Here is a 17,720-nt window from a genome sequence, read left to right as displayed (position 1 = left end):
TTTATTACAGCATTCTGTTACACATCACTTACTGGGATGCCAGCACTGCACAAGTGTATTTTAGCTGAGTTTTTATAGCTTTTGTTTCTCTAATATTAATTACTTTCTGTTGATCTAGATTTCCTCCTTTGATTGAACTGACTTTGGCTTCATTAGCTGATTTCTCAGTTACAATGCTGCCTTTATTGTGGTAGATTATACATGGAACTTAGACCAGGTAACATACTGATCTTTAGATGAAATATTTTTCCAAGGTATGAAATATTTCTCAAACTCATTCATTAACAAATTCAGTTTTCAATAAATTCTTCCAACATTCATGTTAAATACTTGTATGAAAATTTACGTACTCTTGCCTCTTCATCCTTTGCAAAGTCAAAATGTCAATCCAAGGTAATTTCTATTGCAAACAAAAACATTTTTATAGATTCTCTTCACTTCTGCTTTCCCTTCTGGGAAAGTAATTTTCAAGATTTAAATTTTCCATATTGATGTCATTTTGACATCATATCAAAAGGTTCTCACTGACAAACAAGTGGGAGACTGGCTGGAGCATCTTTTAAACTTTGTTCAGAATCCCTCCTTCAAGATCAAATTGGATGGGATGCCTTTTGGTGCCATTTCTGGGAATTTACACCTAAGCCTACACCCACATGGGTTTTTTTTTCTGAAGGTGGGGTCTAGGCCTGAAACATCAGCCTTCCTACTCCTCTGATGCTGCTTGGCCTGCTGTGTTCATCCAGCTCTACACCTTGTTAACCCATATGGGGGCTGATTTTACTGATGCCTATTTACACCTTAACTTCCCACAGATTTTATTAACATGTCAGAAATAAAACTTACTCACTTGTGTCTACATTTGCTTGATTTTTCATGCTAGATGTTTGCTTTCCACTCCAATTACATGAGCAATAATTATGATACTGTCCAACAGTAGGGTGAAGGGCAAAACTGGAAAGGGAGAAACATTCCCAGATCAGCTAGGGGAGCATGGCAGTAGTTTGGGAGAAACCTGAATGCCCACTTTCTCAGCTGAAGCAGTGGTGAGAGATCAGGGAGACAAAAAATAAACAAATAAAATATTCAAGAAAACTGAACAACACAAATAAACATTCATAAGAAAGAGAAACTATTATGAAAAAACTTCAATTTTCCCCTATTCATCTGAACTGTTTTATGTGCAGTGTGAGAAAGAAAACTACTCAGCATTACAAAATTAATCACTCCACACAGCCACAAGCTGTCAAGAAATACCTATGAAATTGCATAGACCACATACTGTAAGCTACCCTTGTTCAATCCCAAAAAAGTACAATACTGAATGTTTATTGAATGTTACTTTTGTTTAAGAGTTAGATGGGTTTTTCCAAATGTTAACTCTATATCTAAATAACCACCCAACTGAATTTCAAGCTTTAATTCTACATTTATAGAACTGTTTTGAATGATTGAGGAAGCAGGTCACTGGATAACAATAAAGATATCTTCAAAGTCCCATTGAATGACAGATTATTTTACATGTAAGTGATTCTGATCAACATACACAGAGTTAATATTTTGCTAGAGCTTTCTCATGCAATTTCATAACTAATGTTAAAATAGAATACCAAAGTTAGTACTGTAGATTTAAATTAAGATGTTAAAATACAAAAAAAATGTAAAAGGATCTTGTCCCAATATTTGTATAACTTTTAGAAGAAATTAACAATTAAAATCAGATGTACAGAAATGGCCAGCAATCCACATAATGGTTTGTGCCACTTGACAGGCACACAGACCCACAGCCCTAGTCAAACGTCTCAGGAGGAAAAAGGAACTTTATGGCTTCCTGCGTTGATTACAATTCTATTTTGTTTGTAATGCTATGTCTTCAAAGACCAAAACCTTATCAACAGTTTCAATGTCAGACACAGGTGTCAAAAGCTAACATAGCATTCACTATGACAGCAGGTTCATTCACATTTCCATTGAGCAAGAACTAGGCTGCTGTTGCTAACTGAAGGACTGTTAACTTGACCAGACACCTTTTGGCAATCTAATTGAACCGGAGGAACTTCAGGGAAGCAGTTCATCACATTGTTACAGGAATTGCATCCTGAGCTTTCATCTTTTGTTTGAAATGTTAAAGCCAAGGCACAAAAAAACTGAAATGCTCAACTCACTTCCTGCCGACAATCCTGAAACAAATACAAGTCAGGATTCCTGCTAATAGTCCATTTACACTGTTAATCTGCCATTGTCTTTGTTACTGAAACCAGCAGCAATTGCTTTAAAATGTGGTCTAGGTTTCAAGACTGTATCTCAAGTGTGCACCTCTCCCATACATACATTTAACTTTCCATGTGAAACAGCTGCAAAGCAAATCCACATCTGTGTCACATGTGCAGGCTGGTTTTGATGGTGTAGCAGGTGTGCACAGACAAAGAACAAATGAAATTAAAATTATACTGCACACTTCATGTTCTCAGGATGCCTGAGGAATCATACTGCTGTTGTATTGGTGCTTTTACGGGGGTCCAGATGAAAAACAGTGAAGATAAGTACGCAAAATGACTTTACAAGAATGATTTCGGTGTTGTATGGATAAGAAGTTGGAACTGTTTATTTTCTTGGAGAGGAACCTAAGAGAAGGCTGATGGAAGTTTTCAAAAACATGAGTTTGGACAGAGTAGAAAGGAAGAAAACTTTTCCCACTCATAAAAGGATCAAGCACAAAAGGACACAGATTTAAAGGTTTCGTGCAAACGGAGCAAATGCAATTTGAGAATTTTTGTTCCCCCCCACTACAGTGGGTAGTTATGGTCTGGAATGCACAGGCTGAAAGTGCAGTGGAGACAGTTTCAAACAAGGACATTAGATGATTATTTACATAGAAACAATGTAGGGTTATGGAGAAGAGGCATGAGAATGGCACTAAAATCATACTGAGAGACCAGGCAGATACAATAGACAAAATGGCCTTCTTTTGCACTGTAGAAATTGTGATTTTGTGAGTCAAGTTAGTTGAGACTAGTGCCACAAATCTAATCTCATGACTGCACTTTGTAGTTGGTACTGGGTCCCAGTGCATCAAGAGTCAGTAGCAAAAATGTCGACTTAGAAGTAGTCCATAAGTGGTTAATGTACTGCTTCGGACTTATTACAGTCTCGCCACATGGGTGTGGCTCCTGATTTCTGAGCTCTGCCACAAATGCCTCACCACCATAAATGGCAACAGTGCGTGGCTCAAGGTATTGCTTCTGGAATTTCACAAAGATGAAGAAAGTTACTTCAGTGCACAATTCTCCCCAGTCTATTATTGAATCTGCCAGTACTGTTAAAGTAATCTGGTTTCAGTAAAAAGGACAGGCGTAAATGAGAGAATGTGGCATTTGGGTATCATAATGACTCTTCTCCAGAGCAAATAAAATCTATAAAATTAAATTTTGCCCAATTTAGCAAATTAATAAATGAAACTAAAAAGAAAAATTGCTCAACTTTTATAGTGTCTTTCACGTTCAAGCTATCCCAAAGCACTTTACAGCCAATAAATTACTTTTAAATGGGTAGTCACTATTTTTATACAGGAAAACACACAAGGTTCCAATAACAAAAGAAAATTTTAAAAATTGTTCTGTCTGAATGATAAGAGTCTGGAGAAATTCTTGATCCTCCCTATAGTGGCATGGGATCTTATGAGACTGTTAACCTTCACCAAAGCTAAGAAGTGGGGCCTTGATTCAAACACCACAACAACCCTATATCACAAGTCTGAACTAAAAGCTTACTTTACTTTTTCAAATCTCAGAGTTAACTGATTCAGAAATGAATGACATCCTGAAACCAAACAGACACCACCATATGCTTAATCTACTGATGGTCTGAAAGATCCATGGAAAACTAAGGGTTTATAACGTTGTCAGAATCTGGAGTTAATTCCTTTATAATTGGGAGTTGCATCCACCAAAGGGAACTGCACATCTGTTGCCATTCCATTAAGAAACGAAGTGGCCTAAAACCTCCTTGCTCCTCTCCATACAGTGAAGCAACTAATTGTCACGTAACTGCATAGTTTCCTGAACAGCTGTGGAACTCAAAAGGAGCTGTTAATTTTCAAAAAAGAACGAAAACAATTTCCTGGTCATTTGGGAGTTTGAATGCATGGTTCTAAAACCAGTACATATGCTACATGCAAGATACCAGCAACAGATAGGGTACCAGCCACTCCTGCCAGCAGAGCCTAGACTTTTTTCTTTATCCCTAACCGCTCCTGCTTTCCTGTATAATTAATATCTCTGGGAAGATGCTTGCACACAACTATCGCCACATTTGCCTCTGTAATAGCAGTCAGGAGACAATTCATGGTGTGAAATATTTAGAGACATTTCAATACAAAAGGTTGTCACATATTATTTCTAACATCCGCCTACACTATAAAAACTGTAGTAAAACAGTAATGTCATCTGAAATAGTTTAGAGTAATAACAAATGCCCTCAAACATCAAAATTAGATATATCATTAGCACCCCATCCACCACCTTCAACATTCAGTGCCTTGACTACCATGCACAGAGACAGCAGCATGCATCGTCTACAAGATGCACTATAATACTTCACCAAGGATCTTCTGAGAGCACCTTCCAAACCCATGACCTCCACCACCTAAAAAAAGAACAAGGACAAATGGGAACACCACCTGCAACATCCGACATCTTGACTTATAAAAATATTGCTATTCTTTTACTGTTAGTCGGTCAAAATCCAGGAACTCCCTTCTTGTGGGTGTCCCTAAATCGCGAGAATTGCAGTGGCTCAGGAAAGCATCTCATCACTACGTTCTATAGGGCAACAAAGGATGGGCAGAAAATTCTGGCTTGGACAACAATACCCACAGTTCACTGAAAAACATTAAAACAAAAAGTGGAGTTGATATCGCTTTACTTGTTTTAAAGTTGCATAGGAAATATTTAAACTGCACAAGTACAGGTAACCCAATCACAGCGTCAAAACTGTTACACATAATAAAATGAATTGGTTCTTGGGGGGCTTTTGTGTGATCCAAGGAAAGTACCTAATTTATTCTTTATAAATATGTACATGTATCCTGCAACATAGCTATGCCTTTTTAAATGCTCAGAAATTAAAACAATGTGTAATTAGAAGACCAACTTAGAATACCCATGGTCCTTATTTGGAGACTGCATCCTTGCTTAGAAGTTTAAATCTATGGCATGTATTTTAACTGCTTCAAAGAATCTTTTGAAGCCTCAATATGCTTTTATGCATGCTGCACCTTCAAATGCATTTTTATGTAAAAAACAATTTTTTTCATTTTAAAGGCTCAGCTACAGGAAAATAAATTAAAATTCATCCAAAGGATTTTGCCCAAAGTGGCTAAAGTTCCGATGACGGTAAAAGCTCAACTTTACAACATTTAAAAACGTCAACGTATGTTCCCTTCAGGGTGTTTTCACTTTAAAGTGCCCGAGTTCAATGCCTCTCCTCCACCCCCACACATACATATGTATTTTGCAAGAACCCAAGCATGCACAACACTCATTCTGTTTTAATAACAGTATTACAATTGGTTCAACAGCTCAATCATTTTTCCAGAAGATTTTGGTTGATATCGTGGAATACAGACTAAACATTTTTATCAGTTCACTGACCATTTGGCAGCATGCCTACATTACATGTAATCTATAATAACATCCTATCCTTGCTTGGAAATTCAGGAAGTTTTAATCTGTCAATTGTTAATTTCAATGTATATGACATTTTAAATCCAGCAACCTGAAGGAAAAAAGTTACATTTCTTATATTGAGATACTGTACTTTCATTAAAGATGGACAGCAAAATCAGTGTCCCTAATGAATTTTTTAAATCCCTAAATTTTTAAACCTGTCTTTCACTGATGATACCAAGATGTGAGCATTAAAAAGCAGAGAATCATAGAATCCCTAGTATGGAAACAGGCTATTCGGCCCAACAAGTCCACACTGCCCCCTCCGAAGAGCACGCACCCAGACCCATCCCCCTACCCTTTCCCTGTAATTCCGCATTTCCCATGTCTAATCCACCCCTGGACACTATGAGCAACTTAACATGACCAATCCACTTGAGCTGCACATCTTTGGGCTGTGGAAGGAAACCGGAGCACCCAGTGGAAACCCAAGCAGACATAGGGAGAACGTGCAAACTCCACATAGACAGTCGCCCGAGGGTGGAATTGAACCCGGGTCCCTGGTGCTGTGAGCCACCATGCTGCCCATTATTAGGCGATTTGCAAAAGTTAATTAATTGAAGATAATGCGTAATTCACTGGAAAGTTTGAGTTACAGGATTCTCGGTGGACTTCCTTTAATTCATTGTCGTGTAATATTCAACTGTTCACTTCCAGTTACACAAACTTCAGTTTATAAAAAAGGTAATATTATACTTCAGAAGGAACATAACAAAATAGCCCAAGCAAACCCATTCTATATCTAATTTGTTTATAATAATTACCAAGTTACCAAACTGCAACCATTTCTTCCAAGTTCAATTTTAAAAGACTTTCATGGCAGCCTTACACTCCAGCTAATAAAGCAGTGGGTTTTAAGTAATAGAGGCCCTGAACCGCTCTTTGCTGTTGCACAGCATTCACAGGGATACCTGTAAACATGCAAATAGTTTTCACATAGGTTCCTAAGAAACATAGCAAGGGCAACTGTAGTAAAACATTGTAATCTAGGCCAAATCAGCCTTGTTCAATTTGGTGGCTACACTATACGCAATTCAGTAGTTATTTTTGACAAATGGGACTGTGTTAAGTATAATACAAGTGAGAGCAAACCATCCAAGCCTGAACTAGGCAGAAAACCTAGCAGCATTTAGTAACTTAACTGTCAAATTCATTAGTTTATCTATATCAGTCACTCTTACAACCTGGAAAATCTGACCCATTTTAAATAATCAGTAGTCTTCACTGCCTACCCAAAAATAGGAAAAAATAAAAATGGACAGGTAGTTGTTTCATCAACAATGTGGTTAGACAACACAGCAAGAATAACAGTCACCAAAATCAAATACAAAGTGACTTTGATAGGATGGATGTGGAAACCAGTTAGCAAGGATATGCTGCTTATTTGGTTTTTGAATAGTAGCTTGTTTTTATGCATTTCAACAAGAGAATAGCGGAAAAAGGCCTTTGGGCGTTGTGTAAATGAAGCTACTGGATGACAAGGAGGTAACAGACATGTACTCAATGCACTTCAATTGACAATGCAAAGCTCGACTGTTTATCGTGGTCCTTCAAGCTGTTGAGCACATTCACATCCCAGTTTTGTATTGGGGGTGACATGATGTATTGATTACTGACACTCTAAAACATTGTGCTATCCTTTGTTAGTGTATGGAAGTTGTTGTTTAGATATGCAACTACAAGGAGGTATTGATCCGAAGGAAATCAATTCATTTGAAGTTCTGTGACACCAAAGTTGGTAATACATGAAGGTTAAAAAGGAGAAACTGAAAGAGGAATTTATAACAATCATCCCACTCGGAACTAAACTGTACAGAGAGAAAAACAATTGCCTACTGACAAAATGATTTAAAAAGCATGCCAGTACTTAACTTTTTTTTTAAAAAAAGCTGATCTTTCAAGTCAGTCTTATATTTATAGATAGCTCAAATTTTCAAAAATTCAACCTTGAACACTATTGTTGGTTTTGTTTTAGTTACTGGCCACATGCCAGCAGAGTGGAGCTTTAGTTACTATAAACTGTCAAGAGACGCCAGTTAATTTGTATGCTACTTAATACGAGGAACATAAGGGGCAGCATGTCACACAGTCAGTGTTAGCGCTACACAACACCTTAGTGACTAACCACTGTTCCTGGTCATGTCTAATCAACTAGAAATCTGGCAAGGCAAGAGAACACCTAAGCCAAATGAACAAAGTCAAATAGTATCTACCTGCTGGAAAGTTCAAAGTACACTTAGGATGCATGCTGCATTTATCTTCAGAAAATATCTTCCAAAAAAAAGGCTGTATTTCATTCATACATGTAAAGTATCAGATGGTCAAAGACCTAGAAGACTCTTACAAAGGAGTTAACATTATCCTTATTATGTTCTATACTCCTGGGTATAATCTATTCACACTGCATCTGGATATTTCACTCTGCTTATTACATCAATGTCTTTTCTAAAATGTTGTTAAATCTCAAAGGAAAACAATGGAAAATGAATTAAAACAATTTTAATCATAAAAAATGTCACATAGCCTTCCTTTTGAACTTGATTTAAAAGTTTACTGGCACACAGTTTCAGCAAATTCAATTCTGATAATTATCGGACAGTATTTGATCCATCAGCAATTTGCATAGTTGTCTCTTTACTGCATGTACATCAGATAATATTAAATAATACTTTGAAAGATTTAAATTTCTGAAACAAGATTCAAAAATTACACGCAAAATCTGAACTGTAATCAGTTTGCATCGACAGTTGCTTTAAAATTCCCCGAGGCAGATACTTTTCTTCTCTCTTCAATGTGATTCCGCAAAGAAAGATTTAACTTTTTTTTTCTTTTTGCAGATACAGCTTACTAACTTCCACTAGCATTCCTCCTCTGCTTTAAGAAAGAAATCTCTATGTTGCATTGAAGGAAGAAAGTACTGACTTGCAAATGGAATAATTGCTTATTAATGTGCAAAATTCTTACCCAAACACACTTAACCATGCGCATATGATAGCTTGAAAATGCATTTTTTGACCTAGCATCATGTGTACCTTTTCTTGGAATGGGTTAATTTAATCCATTGGTGGAAGAACTATTTGAAGAGAACTGAACAGCTCATTCAAAGCTCTACTACATCCTGCACCCATTCCCTTGCCAATCACCCTATTCTTCAAAATGTGAAAATTCTCATTTGCGTTTATTACTCTCCATGGCCTTGTTCTTCAAGCACTACAACTCACCTCCTAAGGAGTCATCAGACTCCAGCATCCACTGGTTCTACCCAATAGCCATGTCCTCATCTACCAGTCCTATTCCCATCCTCATCATCCCTTTAAACACAGGGACAAAAACAGAAATTGCTGGAAAAGCTCAGCAGGCGTGCAAGGATCACCAGACCCCAAACTTTGCCTCTGATTTCTCTTCACAGATGCTGCCAGACCTGCTGAGCTTTTCCAGCAATTTCTGTTTTTGTTCCTGATTAGCAGCATCCACAGTTCTTTTGGCTTTTATCCCTTTAAACAACATTTGTTGAGTTTTTGGTCTTCTTCTCAACTTCCTTACTCTTTTGATCCGGCAACAAGTTTTTCATTAAATGGCTTTGAATGTAGAAAAATACCTGAAGGCACTTCAAACGCAAGCTAAATGTAAATCTTATTTAATTGCAGTGCTGAGCATTTTTGCAAATTTACCATTCCTTTACTATAGCCCATTCTTTAAAAAATGTCTGTGGAGTGACTAGACTGAAACAAGGTGCTTGGGGCTCTATTGACACATTTTCCATTTTTTTGCACCCTCTTTGTGGTAAAGCAACACTTTCAATGCAACTATGCAGAAAGACTGACTGAGATTGGAATCCTACAATGCAATGTACATTAGCTTCTAAGGAACTGTGACAGGCCATATACAACAACGTAATGTACTAATGGATTACCATTAACAATAAGTGTAAAATATTTATTGAAATGAAGTAACTTTCAATTGATGTGCATTAATGCATTTAATTTGAAAATCAAACAAACATATTTCATCACGTATGACAGGAGATAATATCTTCCAGCTTCTATTACTACTGCAAACTGTCTACAATAACTGCACAGATACCTTTCAGCCTGTGTGGATGAGCATATTTCTAATAGGTTGAGATCTTATAAACCATCACACATTTTTAATAAAAGCACGTTGAAGTTTGAAAACACTTAAAATTATTTGTAATTTCAACCTACAAAATGTTATGATCGCAAATTAATGCCACAAATTTAAAATCTGCATCATTTTGTATTTGGAACTCTCTCCCTAACAGCATTATGGGTGTATCTACCTGAAGTGGAATGCAGTGGTTTAAGACAGCTCACCACCACTTCTCAGGGTAATTAGGGATGGGTATTAATTATGATTCCAACCAATTACAGCCATATCCTGTGAATGACTAAAATGACTTGCATACTTGACAAAAATACATTGAGATGCATGTAGCAAACATTGAAAGAAATTTAAAAACAAGGCAGACCACCATACCTTCAAACACACTTTTGCTTTCCTCCCCTTTCAGCTTTCTGAAGGATCCACTTCCTGTGACACACTGGTCCAGTCCTCAGCCATTCTGCCACACATTCTCTTCTCCACGGCACCTTTCCAAGCCAGTACATGGGGTGCAACACCTGTTCTTTCACTTCCTTTATTCTCACCATCCAAGGCCCCAAACAGTCACTAAGTGAAAGAGCAATTTACTTGAATTTCTTTCAGTTTCACATACTGTATCTGCCGTTCACAATGTGATCTCCTCTCCTTTTAAGGAGTAGTATCATTGTGATAGTGTCACTGGACTAGTCATGAGTTTGGATTCAACTATTACACTGAAATTTGTCTTTCAGTAAAATCTGGAACTAAAAACAAGTTTGAAAGTGATCATGTAACCATTGTCAATTGCCAAAGCCTTTTTGGTTCACTAATATCATTGGGGAAATGAAATTTGCCATCTTTACCTGGTTTAGTCTACATGTGACAGCAATGGGGATGGATCTTAACTATGCTCTGAAATATCCTTGAAAGCCATTTGGTTGTATCAAACCACAATGAGTTGATTGAACACTTCTGTTCAGTCTGCAAACATGACCTTGAGCTTCCTGTCATTTGTCATTTTAATCCTCTGCCTTGCTCCCCCACTCTAATCAACCTTTCTGTCCTTGATTTGCTACAGCATTGTAATGAAGCTCAACACAACCTCTAGAAACAGCACCTTGGTATGCTGCAGTCTTCTGGACTACTTCCTTCAGGTCATTTTTTTTTGCTAGTTTGTTTCTCTCCTTACCCCTTATGTTGTACGTAAATGGCTGCTACATAACCATTCATGCCTCATTTGGGACATACCTTAGTCCCTTCTCTGGCATTGTAAAATCTTCTGTAAATTAATTGCTCCTGCCCTCTACCCTATTACAGTCCTGTCCTTTTGTTTTTCCTGCCCCTCCCCACTTTTACTGTCTTAAAAACTCATCAAAGGCAAAACACTGGAAGATATTGGAAATTTGACACAGAGTCATACAGCACAGAAACAGACTCTTCAGTCTAACCAGACTATGCTGACCATAATCCCAAATTAAACTAGGCCCAGATAACAAGGTGTAGAGCTGGATGAACACAGCAGGCCAAGCAGCATCAGAGGAGCAGGAAAGCTGATGTTTCGGGCCCAGACCCTTCTTCAGAAATGGGGGAGGGGAAGGGGATTCTGAAATAAATAGGGAGAGAGGGGGAGGCGGATAGAAGATGGATAAAAGGAGAAGATAGGTGGAGAGGAGACAGACAGGTCAAAAAGGCGGGGGTGGAGCCAGTAAAGGTGAGTGTAGATGGGGAGTTAGGGAGGGGATAGGTCAGTCCAGGGAGGACAGACAGGTCAAGGGGGCGGGATGAGACTAGTAGGTAGGAGATGGGGGTGGGGCTTGAGGTGGGAGGAGAGGATAGGTGGGAGGAAGGACAGGTTAGGGAGGCGGGGACAAGCTGGGCTGGTTTTGGGGTGCAGTTGGGGGAGGGGAGATTTTGAAGCTTGTGAAGTCCAAGTGCCACAACAATGCCACCCGAAGGTTGCAGGAACAGCACCTCATATTTCGCTTGGGAACCCTGCAGCCCAATGGTATCAATGTGGACTTCACAAGCTTCAAAATCTCCCCTCCCACAACCGCATCCCAAAACCAGCCCAGCTTGTCCCCGCCTCCCTAACCTGTCCTTCCTCCCACCTCAAGCCCCACCCCCATCTCCTACCTACTGGCCTCATCCTGCCCCCTTGACCTGTCCATCCTCCCTGAACTGACCTATCCCCTCTCCAACTCCCCACCTACACCCACCTTTACTGGCTCCACCCCCGCCTCTTTGACCTGCCTGTCTCCTCTCCACCTATCTTCTCCTTTATCCATCTTCTATCTGCCTCCCCCTCTCTCCCTATTTATTTAACAATCCCCTTCCCCTCCCCCATTTCTGAAGAGGAGTCTAGGCCCGAAACGTCAGCTTTCCTGCTCCTCTGATGCTGCTTGGCCTGCTGTGTTCATCCAGCTCTACACCTTGTTATCTCAGATTCTCCAGCATCTGCAGTTCCTACTATCTCTTAAACTAGTCCCACCTGTGCACTTGGCTCATATCCCTCTAAACATTTCTTATTCATGTACTTATCTAAATGTCTTTTAAATTTTGTAATTGCACCCACATCCACCACTTCCTCAGGATGTTCCAAGGTGGACGCAGAGCAGGACATTTCAGCTGGAGCTCATTCGCTCCATCTGTTTCTTTTTCTTGCTTTTTCCTTTTGTTCTTTCTCCCCTTCTCTTCTCGGTGATGTCCTGAACTCCTGGCCTCAGTCCGGACTTGGTGTGGTGGTCTCAGCGTGGGCTTTCAGCCTCAAGGCAATTCCAGAGTGGTCTCCCTGCCTTCAGATGAAGCTCAGCACAGTCTGGAGTCAAGGCCTGGCACAGATGGAGACTAAATGCCAGCGTAGACTGGGTTAGAAGGACTGTTGTTCTGAACTTTGTATTTCCCTATTTTCTAATTTATTCCTGTGATCTGTAATGCTGGACATTTTGTTTTTCTATTTCCCACCCCCACCCTCTCCAAGAACAGGTACACATTCTTCAGTACTAGGTACTTTATACCTAAGATGGCACCATAAGTGGTGACTTGTAAACTTTTCACTGTACTCATTTGACTACATGACAATAAAGCTAATTCAATTCAATTCTCACACCAACCACTCTAAAATAATGTCCCCATACCTTTTTTTTAAATCTTTCTTCTCTCACCGTAAAATATGCCCCATGGTCTTGAAACCCACCCTAGGGAAAAGACAACTGCCATTCACCTTATTTATATCCGTCATGATTTTATAAACCTCTATAAAAGTTACCCCTCAACCTCCTACACTGCAGTGAAAAAATTCCCAGCCCATCCAGCCTCTCCTTACAACTCAAACCCTCCATTCCTGGCAACATCCTGGTAAATGTCCTCTGAACCCTGTCCAGCTTAATAATATCCTTCCTATAAAAGGGCGACCACAATAGTCCAGAAGAGGCCTCACTAGTGTCTTGTACAACCTCAACATGACTTCAAAACTGCTATACTCAAAGGTCTAAGTAATGAAGGCAAGACTGCTGAATGTTTTCTTAACCACCGTTATCTACGCGTGACACAAACTTCAAATAATTATGTACCTGAACCTAGAGGTGTCTCTGTTCTACAATACTGTTCGAGGCCTTACCATTAATTGTATAAATCCTGCCCTTGTTTATTTTACCAAAATGCAATGTCTCGCATTTATCAAATTAAACTCCATCTGCCATTCCTCAGCCCATTGACCCAACTTATCTAAGATTACAAAGAGATCTTGATCATCTTCTCCACTGTCCACTATGAGACCAATTTTTGTGTCATCCACAAACTTACTAACCATGCCTTCTGTATTCTCATCTAAATTATTTATCTAAATGACAAACAAAAGTGGACTCAGCACCGATCCCTGTGGAACACCGCTGTTCACAAACCTTCAGTCCAGAAAGCAACCATCTGCGCCTCTTGCCTTATAACCCTTCTTAAGCAAAGGCACAATATTAATCATCCAGTACCCTACCTGTAGTTGTAGATGATACAAACATTTCTGCTGGAGACCCCACAATTTCCTCCCTAACTTCCTACAACATCTTGGGATACACTAGGTCAGGTCCCAGAGATTTGTCCACCCTTATATTTTCTAAGACCTCCAGCACTACTACTTCTGTGATATGAAGTATTTTCAAAATATCAATATTTATTTCAGAGTCGTCTAGCCTCCAATTCTTTCTCAACAGTAAAATCTGACGTGAAATATTCATTTAATATCTCTCCCATCTTGGTGTAACACAAAGATGATCCCTTTGATCTTTACAGGGCCCTACTCTCTCTGTAGCTGTTCTTTTGCTCAATGTACTTGTAGAATTTCTTTGGATTATCCTTAGCCTTGACAAATAAGGTTATCTCATATCCTCTCTTTGCCTTCCTGATCTCCCTGTTAAAGAATGCCCCTACACTCTTTATACTGTTCAAGAGATTCATTTGAACCCAGTTGTCCAAATCTAATATACGATTCTTTTTTATTCTTGACTAGAACCTCGGTATCTTTATTGTTATCATTAATTGTTCTCTAATCCTACCAACCGTACCTTTCACTCTACCAGGAATATAATGACTCTGAGCTCTCATTATCACACTTTTGCCAAGAAACGCCACCCACAAACAAAATGCTGAAAAATTCAGCAGCTCTGGCATTTTCCACGGACCACAGACAATAAGATATAGGGGCAGTTCTAAAGAGTCACTCCATTGCTCTGTGGAGAGAAACAGAGATAATGTTTCAAGTCGAGCATGATTCTTCAGAATAGTTCTGACGAACTATACTGGACTCAAACCAGAATATTAAGTGCTTCTCTCTCCACAGATGCTGCCAGACCAGCTGAGTTTATCCAGCATTCTCTGTTTACTATAAACTCTTTACATTTGAATCTTCCCTTTAGTCTGAAGTCATCAACCTGAAAATGTAACTATTTCTCTTCAAAGATGTTGCCTGATCTCCTGAGCATTTCCAGCACCGTTTTTCAGAATTCCATCATCCATATAACTTTGTTTTTATAGAAGACAAATCATTCGATAAAATATTTAAAGCACATGACTTATTTTCAGAAGTCATTTTACTCGAGACAAATACATCGTCATGAGTACAAAAATGTAACTAGCAGCTGATCTGTTTAGCCTAAAATGTAACAAAACAGTGGTAGCTATCTATTTTACAGAGGAATGGTACAAATCTTAATTTCCACACAAGTGTAGAGATTAAAATACAACAAAACCATTAAATAATGGATGCTAAGTTATGAGAACAACATTCAGGTAGTCATGGTAAAGAAAATATTGTGATTACTCTGTTTTATAATATCTTTGACTTGGCTTTAAAGAGAACATTTTGCTAATTTATATCATGAAAAATACAAAATTAAAGCAGGAAAAGAAGATAGAAATGCACATGTACCAGATCAAGAACATAAAATAAAATGTGTCCTAAAGAAGGATCTAAGGGTCTACTCTACTTTCTCTCCAGATGCTGAGTTTCTTCAGCAATTTCTGCTTGTTATAAAAAATATACTTTTTTTCTTCGGTTAATAAAGATTCAAATTTGCTAAGAATATATCTGTTCTTTAAACCATATTTTTCAACAGACTAAAGCTGGGATTTCAATGGGATGAGAATTATTGTAAACTCTCCAAGTACATGTTCTAACCCTGCCTTAAAGCTGCCACCAAGAATTCAGGGAATATTTCTACAAGCAGCAACAATAACATATTCAAAAAAGGGTCACATTTATCTATTTCAGTCTTTCAACTGCAGTACTTCAGCTGGAATGAGTTTCACTACCAGACAAACCTGTAACATACCTCCATTTTCATGACATGTTTCAAATTAATGATTACAGTTTTACACAGCTAAGAAATTACTTTTGCAGCTATACCTCTCGTGCATAGTTCATTATTTTCCCCATTCTTCCTTGAAGGTACTGGATCATATTGGTCGACAGCTCAATGAATGCCACGCACCATCTGATGTTTTGTCTAAATAGGCATTCGCATATGAGCGCTACACCAAAACCAGATCCTATTTTCACTACATATTCAAATACTATCATTAAAGTACTGAATCTCATTGTACCTCAAGTCAGGCACCTCAGCAGAAAACCAGGAATTGAAACTATCGTCTTTCTAGACTATGCAGTGGTTTTAGATGCAGTAATGCATTTACTACTTCTGCCACCGGCGACAAGAGTTATTGAATCAAAAGTAACTATTTCACAAATAATGTACTTCATACTAGGTATGAAGTCTCCAAATTGCATATCCAGTGACCAGCTGAATGCGAGTAGCTGACAGGTTTAAAACAAAGATACAGCCATCTGCTAAATGTATGAGAATTACATCACAATCAACATGCACTGCAGGACTGTGTCATCCGAGTTCACAATGGTAATACTCCAAAGCCAGAATAAAGGCCAACCAGAAACAGCATTCAAATTACCTTGATAAATGCCACATGTGCTGTACAAATGCAAGTTATGATGAGTAGAAATGGCTTATGGAATAAGAATTCCCTGTGCAGTTGGTGCCACTCATTCAATGAGGTAAAGCACCAGTACCAGATTGTTTATGCATTGAGAAAACTCTGGAGAAATCGATATAATACCCTTCTCCCCACACCCCCAAAACAAACAGATTTACCTGGTTATACAAGGTGCTACTTTTAAGTAGACACTGTAAACACAGTGAGAAATGAAATGAACATCAAACTCAACAGATTATCCAAACTACACACTAACTGCAACCAAAGTGTATGTATTCAACCAAAAAAATTCGCTACCAAGGACAGCAACATGGTTGAAAACCAAACTGTGAAATCAAAATGAACACGCATAAAAGTAGCAATTTCACTAGGCCCACAAGCAAAACAATTTGAAAAGTGTCAGGATACAGTCTGTCATGGAGGTACCGATCGGTAGACTATTTAGAGAAAGCACGGGAAAACAAACAAACCAGTGAATAGATTTCGGGGGGGGGGGGGGGGGGTGGGTGGCAGAAAGAGAAGGGCAGCGGGAGGTTAAAAGGTAAAATGCCCTTAAAGATAAAATGGAACTGGTCACTCCATCTTAGGAGTGGGCGCTTAGTCTTACCAACATTTTAACGAATTTCTAGAATGTTCTCTTTCGTATATTGCTAACAACGCAGCAAGGTATTTTAAATTGGAAATCTATTATGGAGGAAATAAACAACTTGTTGCATTTCAATGAAGGAAAAACCAAACTTATCCTTCAAAATAAACTGAGAACATTCGTAGTCTAGCTGATGGTTGGTTGACACATCGAGAGACCCACAAAAATAGCAAGAGAGAATTTTGATCGGAGCTACAGAACATGCCTCACACAAAATGTATATTCTACGTTTAAAACACATTGAACACCAACTCAAGTCAGGGACTTGGTTTCTCACTTGCAACTTCAGACATACAAAAGAGGTCATCTTATTTGGATTTTAAACAAAAACTTCTCCCAGAATCACAGCAAACATTCGTTGTGAATTAAGCCTTTCAACTCCCCTCCCTCCCGGAGAAACAACTTTAAACAATAGGTTCGCCGAACAAAAACAACAACAATGGGGAAAAAGGGAGGCGGGGGGGGAAAGAGAAGATATCGGACAGAGCAGGATGAATGATTGTGTTTGTTCAATTTTACTTGAAATCGAATGATTCTCTGAATTTCGTTTCCCATTTGGGTTGCAGAACGTTAACGAACATGCTGTTTTCTTTGTAAGACCTATATGCCACAAATCGAATTTAAGATCGTCTAAGCAAGTTTAATTTGTTACACTTGTGTTTTATCAACAGTGACGAAATAGACCGAAATACTCTGCGCCTTGCCGATGAATCAAGCAATTTGCGAAACGCAGCTAAGCTGTTATTGACTCCGTT

The 17,720-nt window shown here is 38.7% G+C and overlaps 1 protein-coding gene across 1 annotated transcript in view; it reads right to left on the bottom strand.

Moving 5' to 3' along the window:
- The window catches only part of LOC109922830 (cat eye syndrome critical region protein 2-like), a 116,149-nt gene that overhangs the window by 97,746 nt on the left and 683 nt on the right, over nucleotides 1-17,720 (bottom strand). The window lies entirely within an intron of this gene.

The sequence above is a fragment of the Rhincodon typus genome, chromosome 18 (assembly GCF_021869965.1).
Source record: "Rhincodon typus isolate 14 chromosome 18, sRhiTyp1.1, whole genome shotgun sequence".
Lineage (NCBI taxonomy): Eukaryota > Metazoa > Chordata > Chondrichthyes > Orectolobiformes > Rhincodontidae > Rhincodon > Rhincodon typus.
This window is presented reverse-complemented; position numbering and strand designations above follow the sequence as displayed.